We start from the raw sequence: 10,483 nt of genomic DNA on the forward strand, positions 1-10,483 counted from the left end.
CCATTTTCCTTTGGTCTTGTCATTTCCTTTCCAGTCACACTTAGGCTCATCCTTGTGCTTCGATTGCTCATAATAGTGCTTCAATTTCCCAATGATTTCCTCCAACGACCGAGGCTCATCATACTCAATATGATCCTTGAATGCTAATGGCATTCCACTTATGAATATTTGGACCTTCATCTTCTCATCCTTGAGGCAAGGCACATACCTCAACATCTCCAAAAATTTAGTCATATACTCTTCATTTGTCATAGATCCCATCTTCAACTCATAGAGCTCCTTAGCCTTAATGTCATAGTATCTCTTTGACAAGTGCTTATTCCTTTAGAGTCTTTTGAATTCATGCCAACTCAACTCCTCTATCCTAACTCTTCTGACATGATTCACATCTTCCCACTAAATGTTTGCCTTTCCCTTGAGACTGAAAATAGCTATTTTGGTCTTCATGTTCTTTGAATAATCATGTAGCTCGAAGAACTTCTTCATCCCAAGCAACAATGCTTTTGTATCTTCCGGTTTCTTCAAATCTCCATCAAATATAGGAGGCTTGATTTTCTTAAACTCGTCTGGCAAGTATCCCTCTCACTCCTATAAGAATGATAACAATGGTGACCATGATGTCTATCTTATCCAAAACTAGAATAACCCATAACCACTACCTCTCCTGTTAGGTGCATCCATTGATCTGCCGCCTTTGACCATGTCATCCCTGTTTGACCTGTGTTCTCCATGAGACCTGCTACCATATGCCCCATTTGTCTTGTCATCATGTCCATAATTGATCCTCGATTGTCCTTGTCTGCATATTTGATAAACTTTGAAGGATCACTGCATTAACCTCAACTTGCTTTTCCGATGCCCTGGAAAGTCTTTCCTGTGACTGAATGATCTTGTCATTATCTGCCTTGCAACTTCTGATTTCTAATAACAATCACATCCAACCCATCCAATCCAAGTGTTTGAACATGGAAGCCCTGATACCAATATGTAACGATGCCACCCCACATTTACCCATTTTTATAAGCCCTCTAGGTAAATGTGAACCAGAGTGCCATTATTACATGACCCAACCTCCTAGTTCCAACTAAGGAAGTGGGGCCTATAAACTGACTAGAAATTGATATCCTACAGGGACTACAAATCATCCAGGAGTTGAAGAAACACCCCAAGTGGTCAATCTCTAAGCTGGAACCTTGTTTTAGTGACCTAGACATATAACCGCACCCATGACATTGCATGCATGCAGTTGTGAGCCTCCAACCACACTCACAAGTCTTTCTCCACATAATTATGACCCCAAATCACCAATTCATAACATGTGGTCATGGGATCTGAGCCACTTTTCTAGGCTAGTCTGCAGACTACTGCCCATAACTTCCTATAACTTTCCATGATCATTTTTCTCATAAATACAATGCTAATCATTCAAACTTTAATCATAAACTTGACCTACAATTACTATAACATACTGGGCATTTTGTTAAAAACATGGTAAACATGTAAGCTACAAGTCGTGAATGCAAATCTGAGTGTAATTCTCTGTAATTTAGCTGAAAAACACCAAGAAGGTATAATTCCCTCTCAATTAGCTTCAACAACACTTGTTAGCCCATGCATTCATCAACTTATTAAGCATAATAACAACCATAGCCGGAGCACATCATAAACCATGCTTACAACCAACATATAACCACAATATTAACCATGATAGAACAACCATCAAAGAAACATAATAACAAATACAGGTTATCATAAACCACAATAGGAAATTAGCTCTTACTAACATATGCAAAAACCAGTCAATCCAGGGACCACATACCACTTGACCATGGATTGAGTTGAACTAAATCTGTCTTTCAACCAATCACCCCCAAACCATATTCTAAGCATGAATGTGATATCATGGGATAAAACAAGACATAAACAACCAATGGAATCTAGAGGTTAAACCACCTCCACCCTCAAACTACCACGATCTCGCCAAAACCAGTCAAGAGATCACAAAACCAAAGCAAGATTGGATGCCTCCAAATTCCTTCACCATCCGTTGAGGAATTTTCCTATCTACACCCACCTGTTGAGGACTTCTTAGAGAAAACCATCTCCACCCCAACCCTTGGGAATTTTCCTGAGACGACCTCACCCGGTTCCAAAACCTTTCAGCAATCCAAAGCTCAACTAAGAAATGAATCCCATCACACCATGGTTATCCAGGAAATGGCAAGGCAAGGTTGAAACCACTGTCAATCCTGACAAATCCCATTCCATTGACGACAAATGAACCAAATAAACAAATGCATGTACCATGCATTCACACCTTAACTAGGAAATCACACATGCAACCTGTTACCTACGAAATGTTCCTGCTGAAGATGTAGATCCAACCTTCTCCTTGCTTTCCTTTGCTTTCCTTACTTGTCATTTTCCTTCCTCCTCTTGGTGCTCTTCTCTCTCTGAAACTAATTCCAAATCCAAACTGACAAACACTGTGAATTGATCCTCATAAGCCTTTTTATCATTAAGGCCTCTATTTTCTTCATTTTCCTTCATTTTTCCTCTAATTTCCCTCTCATGCAAATATGTGTCTCTTCGCCTTCCTTTTCTCTTGATTTCCTTTATTTTTCATAAATAAATACCAATTAATGCCTCTTTGCCTTTGCCAATTTCCTTATCCATAATAACTGAAAGTGATGCCCACTACAGTGCTTTGCTCAACATTCAACTATAGTGTCCCATGACCTTGGTCTTATTTTTCCTTTATTAACCTTTATTAAATGAACTTTTAACCCGAGGTTGTTACACTTTTCAACCAATGCCCTAATTCCTTGTACTTTGCAAATATATAGCTCTTATTCTTTACGAAATGTACCTATGTATACCTAGAAAACTCATCAATGAAGGCCTATTCATACTTTTCACTAGCTAGTGATGGTTTTGTTTAGGGAACACATGCCACTATGGACAAGCTCGATTTGGGTCTTTTCTCTACAAGCTTTCCCTATTTCAAAATCAGTTTTATGATGCTTTCCAAACATACATCATTCACATACTCCATCAAGGGGAACAAAATTAGGCAATCAAGTAACTTGTTGTGTTTTACCATCAGTTTCAAGCTTAAAAAATTCAATCCTTTGAGTCTTTTCATGTGACAGTTTGCTCCAATTGTCAATGTGATCTATGAGCATAGTTGAGGCTTAGGTATTTCTTTGGGAATTCATAAAACCTATATAATATATCATTTGGATCAAGGAAACCTTTGACGACAACAACACATTTATTATGCATATCATTCACAACAAATTGATATGGGAAAAATTCTACCTTCTCGCTAATTTAAAGTATTTTGTAAAGACAATGGATTGGCACTCAGTCTAGGCACATGACACACATTGATGATTACACCATTTTGACATTACTATTTCCACAATCGACAACACTAAGTGCATAATCATCTACTACAAATATTTATTTATTTTTTACTCTCTTTTAAAGAAGAAAAAGAGAGAAGAGTCTTTATCCATATGATGGGTGCAACTAGAGTTTACTAACCATTCACTCTGAGGAGTATGAGTGAAGTATGAGCATCAAAGGATTGAAAAGCAATGATTATATATATATACACACACCTACCATATGAAGTTAAATTTTGCAAGCTGGTCAATCTTCTAGTCAACATGTCTCCTTTGAGCTTTTCTGCTTTCTCCTCTAGGTCGTAGTCTTCTACTAATAAGCATTCTCCACATGTCCTAATTTTCTACAATATTGATAGGTCTTATTCTTTCTTCCTTTCTCAGTTGATGTCTCATCATTATGCTTCTTCTTAATAGTTTGGTTGATGCGATTGTGCTCTTTCTCTTGGTTTCGCTATCAACCTCTTTCTTTATAGTTTTATGAACCTTGAGCATACTGCTTGACCTCAAGTTTCCCTTTATCAAGATTTTATTTTGTGTCCCGATCAATGAACCATGGAAAAAATAAAAGGTATAATCCTTGTCATCACCGTTTTTGGAGGTCTAGCTGGCATTGGATGCTAAACTAAACACAATGTATAGTATCTTTAGATTCATTAAGATCAATTATATGCACTAACCATCTTTCTTATGGTTTGTTTTTCCACATTCACCTAATTTCAAATGGAGTTCCTTCGCATGGGCCAAGTAGGCTTTAATTATTTCAAAAGAGAGAGGACTTAGAGAGATCAACTCTTTCTCAATTTGCACATCCTAAAATTCATCAGTTTTATCAAACAAAATATTTTTCTTCTTCCATACCTCGTTCAGGGAATTGATCTTGCTTGTATGAAGTTGTATCTCCCTAAAAATGTATGTCATTATGACTCATATAACTTTACCCTCCTTCCCATCAATGGAAAACTTCTATTGGTCATGTTTTGGGTATGGAAACAATTTATGTAAATTGCCACATCACTTTACCCTTAATAATGTTTCCATATATTATGCCACAATTCCATAATTGTGGCAATTTTGAATCACGTGCTCTTGCTTGGAACTCATTATGTCACTCTACAGATCTAATCCTAGATCCAATGTGCAAACTGAAACCCTAAATTAATTTCCCATAGATCCAATTCGTGAGGAGCATGTACAACTTACAATGTCCACAAAACTTCTAGAGAATGGGCTAGATCTTAAACTAATAGCTTTGATGCCATGTTGGAGAATTCGAGGATTAGGCAGAGATTAGAGAGCTAATATTCTAAGAGAGAGATATGGTTTGGCATAACATTAGTTGGCTCCAAAATAAACCTCCATAGTTGTGAGTGTTAAATTTTGTACCCTTTAGCCTTTATGAGTTAAAGCCATACATAGGAAGAGGAGCTTCTATGCCGTCTTGGGATGACCTTTATCTTTTCCATGTAGTGGTATAGTTATCATAGTTGGAATTTGATAGCCAAAATGTTTCTTACAAGACATTTGAAAAATAAGTCTCTTATCCTTTATGATGGCCAACTTAATTTTCAACAAGTGTTTTTTAGAATACAACCTTGAGAAATTGACCATTGTACCCTAATTCATATCTACATCGTTGCATGCCAAACATCATTATAAAAAAATGTAAATAAACCATCATTCCACCATCAAATTCATAATTCTACCTTACATGCCACACATTTACCTTTTGGGTGACATTTACAAAAGTGCTCATGAGAAACTAATGACACATTTGGACTCTCAATAAATGGAGTAGACATAAAATGTAACCCCCATGGCACCAAACTAATGAAGCGTTTGGAATCTCAATAAATATAAGAGACATAACATGTATTCCCCATGGCACCATTCATGCACCAACTCATAAAGCAATGAAGTTTCCATTGTTATTGTTTTAATGTCTCATTGTTTTAATGCATTTATTCCTACTACCCGCGACGATCACTCATAAAATTAATGGCATTCTTGCTAATTTCCTGTGGTTTGGAACCAGTCAAGGAAATAAAATCCACCTCATTAAGTTGGCCTCCCTCTCCCGTCCTACCGATTCGGGTGGTTGGGGTATAAGAGACACTAAACTATTTAACTTGGCTCTCCTCTCTCATAATCTTTGGAGGGTCTTCAATGTCTCGGGCTTATGGAGCAACATTCTGAAGGGTAAATACCTCTTTCATCAGAGCTTGGAGGAATGGGTTGCTGATGGTATGCCCTCTAGGAGCAGAAAATCAGCAATTTGGAGCAACCTTATGAACGCTAAATGTTGGTTATGTGGTAACCTGAGATGGCTAGTAGGTAATGGCGATAAAATAATGATTGGATTAGATGCTATCAAGGGTATTGGTGGGGAGCACATCCTTTCTCCTCAAATGATCTTAGCGCTACATCGGTTGGGTTACAGCTAGTTGTCAGATTTGAAAAATGCAATTCCTCAGGCACGTGATGCTCTCTCTTGGCCTCATTCATGGGAATTGGGCCTTAGTATTGAATTTGAACCTGAGTGGGAGACATACAGGCTCAAACTGGTTGAGGCTAGCATTCATTTTAGTGACAGATCTGATGCCCTAGTTTGGGGAGGACGTGAAGTTGGAGGCAACATTGTTGTCAAGGAATTTTATATATACATTGTTGCTTCTTCCACCTCTGGACCCTTCGATTTGTGGACCATTCCCATGTGGAAATGGGATGCGCCTTTAAAGATTAAGTGCTTCTCATGGATGACCCTTCACAACAAGATTTTGACTTGGGAGAATCTGATGAAAAGGGGATTTCGAGGTCCGGGATGGTGCCATCTCTGTCACTCCGCTCCAGAAGATGCTTTCCACCTTTTTATTGAATGCTCTTTTGCAAAGGCCATTTGGGTTCACGTGGAAGATTTGTTAAATATCCGGTTTGTCGGGGATTGGTCCTCCATTTTCGACTGCTTAATGTATTGGCCTTCCTGTCATAGGCCCTTTCATGCTCTTCCCTTATATGTCTTTTGGGGGATTTGGAGATCCCAGAATGCTTTCATCTTTGAGGACTAGGTTCCAGATTATCATTCCGTCAGCGTCAAGGTTGTGGGTTATTTCCTTGAGATTGGCCCTTGGTTCTCCAAACCTTCTCGACGCTCAGTCCAACTCCAGGACTTGGGATCTTTTTTCCCAATAGGTTATTTTGATGGGGCTTCTATTGATGGGGATTGTGGTTGTGGGGCAGTCATTAAAATTTTCCCCAACAAGACTTACCATTTCTTTTGGAATGGTGGAGTTGGTTCAAGTTGCCAGGCAGAGGTAGTGGCATTGTGGGGGTTACTCCAAAGCACTGTCTGGCTGGCTATTGACTCCTTGAAGGTGGTTGGTGATTCGTTGTCTATCATTGAGTGGATGCAGGGGCGGAATGCCCTCCAAGTTCCTCTGCTATCCCATTGGATGGATCGTATTTTCGTGCTTCGTTCTTCTTTCTGCGACATTTCTTTTCTCCATATCTATCGGGAGCAGAATATGGAAGCGGATGTTTTGTCTAAAAGAGGGGTTTCCCTTTTGCCTGGCATAATGTTTTTCATACTTCTGATTGATGGATCCATCTCACAAGAGGGCTCTTTTGAGTTCTGATTACTAGATGTCTGTTCCTCTGTTTTTTTCTCATGGTTTTGGCTTTCTATAGGCTGAATTTTCAAATGTTGTTAGCAGTGTAGCCACTTAGTATTTGCTCTGTAACATTTTTGTTCTCGAAACTATTTTTTTGTATAGTGTCTTTATCTTGAAATATGGAATATGTAACTTTTCTATTTAGTATGAAGAAACTCTATTTTTTGTGAAGAAAAAAAAAATAAAAAAATTGAATGTAAACATGTTTTCATTCAAAATTTTGAAATAATTGATCATTACACTATAAATTTTTAGGGTGTGGTGAATCATGAACATTGATAAAATTTTAGTTTACACTTGATTGTTGCGCATTACCTCATTACCTAGTCTTAGGTTAAAGCTTTTATGTTATTCTTAACAAATGTGTTATATTAAGAAAATAACCACAATATTTAATATGAGTTTACCATATTCTATTTCATACTCGGAGAGCATCAGACTAACATTAATACTTTTCATTTTTTAGAAATTTGTCTTCCGGATTAATCACATTATTAGGATTTGGTCGACATTTCGAACCAACTAATGTGGCAGGACAAGGTGAGAAATCAATCGATGTAGGAATAAATAGCATGGATGCATCATTGCCCAGAGTTAGCCGTTACAAATTAGCCGAGGTAAATTAGTTTTTTTTTTTTTACTTTAACGGTTAGATTTTTATTTAAAAGGCGGCAAAACAGCTGCCGCTTGCATTTACATTGGATTGAGTTTCTCAATTTCATTTCTCTCTGAGTTCATGAAGTCCACGAATCCATGATCAATCTTTGATTCAGGGTCGTCTTTTGGAGAAGCAACGCTGTATCTCTGCCGGATGGTTCTTTACCTTGATGTTACCAGCTGATTCTGACAACCTGAGTATGCCTTTCTGGAGCCTTCCTCTAACTCTGTTGCCAGAGGAGCTAATCGGATATGAGCTATTTCCACTTGGGAGTATGAAAATCGTTTTCCATCTCTAGTCATCATTCTAACCTTCCAACGCCTTGATTTTTGTCAAAGCAATTTCCCCTGGAGCAGAAAGAGCCGTGCGAAATGGGCAGCTGTCCGATTGAATGTACAGAGCCTGACGTCAAAATTTTGCATTGCTGAAACACCACGATCGGCGTTGCTGAAACACCAGTTTCAGCAACTGATAAAATAACTGTGTTGCTGAAACACCATTTCCAGCAAGCAAATTTCTGGGTTTTCTGTGTTAAAACAGAATTACTGGTTAATCCGATTATGGGATGATGCAGAGAGAATCTTCCAAATTGACTGATAGGGTTCTTTGGCTTCTGGCAGCTCCAAGGTTGGCTTCAAAATCATTTGTCAAAGCAATTCCCCCTGGAGCAGAAAGAGCCGTGCGAAATGGGCAGCTGTCCGATTGAATGTACAGAGCCTGACGTCAAAATTTTGCGATGCTGAAACACCACGAGCGGCGTTGCTGAAACACCAGTTTCAGCAACTGATAAAATAACTGTGTTGCTGAAACACCGTTTTCAGCAAGCAAATTTCTGGGTTTTCTGTGTTAAAACAGAATTACTGGTTAATCCGATTATGGGATGATGCAGAGAGAATCTTCCAAATTGACTGATAGGGTTCTTTGGCTTCTGGCAGCTCCAAGGTTGGCTTCAAAATCAGCTTGAGAATTAAGCTGCCTCATAATGTGGTAGAAGGAGATTTTCTGAAACTTAGCCAGCATGGGTCTTATTTTCTTTAGAATTCGGCCTAAATGAATCTGCCACTGATTCGAAGGAGAATTCATTGCTTGAATGATGAGCCGAGAGTCTCCGAAGACCGTCAATGTTTGAATGTTCCGTTTTAGAGCCAGAGTCAGCCCCTGCCACAAAGCTAGAGCCTCAGCTCTATTATTTGATTCGATTCCCAGACCCCAATGGTACTTGAGAAAAGTAGACCCATCGGGTTTCAGCAGCACTCCACCTCCACCCGCAGCTCCTGGATTGCCTTTAGAGGCCCCGTCGAAGAAAAGACAATGGTCATCTAGTGCCAATCTCCACTTTAGAAATTCCTGTTCTTCCATACGGATTTCCCACTTAGCATGGCAAGTGGTTGGAATAGTAGGGATGGGTTGATTATTTGGAACGATTTCTTTTAGCCACAGCTCCTCCTCATTGTCCAGCTTTACTTCATTCCTTAGGGTTGGCTTAGCTTCCAAAGTCTCTCCCAATAAAGCTTTAATTTTGGATATAACATTGTTTACAGTGCAGATTTCTCCTCTGAAGATTCTGTTGTTCCTTTCCAACCATAATTTCCAACATATGTATTTAGGGGTCCACATCCAAGCAGTCCTAAGGAGGTTTTTATTGTTGGTGCAGATTGGAGGAAGCTTGGCCCACTCGTAGAACAGGGATGGCACACTTCTTGGTAGCTCAATCTTGTCCGCCCTTGAACTCAGGACCCCTTTCCAGACTGCCTTGGCAAAGGGGCACAGCAGCAACAGGTGATCAGCTGTTTCTTCCTCTGATATACATAATGGACATCTGGAGGGCCCTTCCATTCCCCGTTTTCTCAGATTGTCTCCTGTGAGAATACTATTATGAGCAAGTGTCCAGCAGAAAAAGTCTATTTTAGGGAGAGAAGGAAAGTTCCATATGAATTTCCATTGCGTTGGGTCTGGAGGGACATTCGGGACAGCAATTAAACTTTTGTATCCTTCAGCTACCGAGTAGGAGCCAGTATGGGAGCCCCACCCTCTTTTATCCTTGGCTGTTGCTGATAATGGAGATTTCCCTTGCAGATTGTCTAACAGTAAAGAAGCTTCAGATTGCAAATGGTGTGGTACCTCCCCGAGGTTCCAGCTGTCCCATCTTCTTTCAGCGTCCTCCGTCCAGTTGGTTATGTCCCATAGAGTTTCCTTGTTGTTGGAATGCAACCATAGCTTAATATTTGCCAGGCCTTTTATATGATGAAGAGGCTGGTCTCCAAGAATCTGATCATTCCAAATTCTTATTTTTTTCCCATTACCTGGGATCCAATAGAGGTTGAGGCTGAAGTTGTCCAGAGCAGCGATACAAAGTTTGGATATTGGGGAGCCTTTGGAATTTTTTGGAGGAAGATCAAGACATCTCAATCGTTGACCTTGAAAGTATTTCTTCCACAGCACTTTCTTGCTCCAGCTTATTTTTCCTGCCACAATATTCCACAATATTTTTGAGCCAAGAGCGAGATTTTGGGCAGCCGAGTCTCTAATTTGCAGACCTCCTTCTATGAAAGGTTTCTTAATGGTGTCCCAATTTACTAAATGAAGCCTTCTTTCGTTGTTTTTTCCCCCTTCCCACAGAAATCTTCTCAGCATACCATCCATTTTACTGAGAAAGGTTTTGGGGGCGAGGAGAATGGAATGCTGAAATAGAGGCATGCTTGTTAAGACAGATTTTATAAGGATAATTTTCCCAGCAGTGTTCAGCC

Source organism: Pinus tabuliformis, chromosome 3_2 (assembly GCF_031772625.1).
Source record: "Pinus tabuliformis cultivar Carrire ecotype Pingquan chromosome 3_2, CPIR1, whole genome shotgun sequence".
NCBI lineage: Eukaryota > Viridiplantae > Streptophyta > Pinopsida > Pinales > Pinaceae > Pinus > Pinus tabuliformis.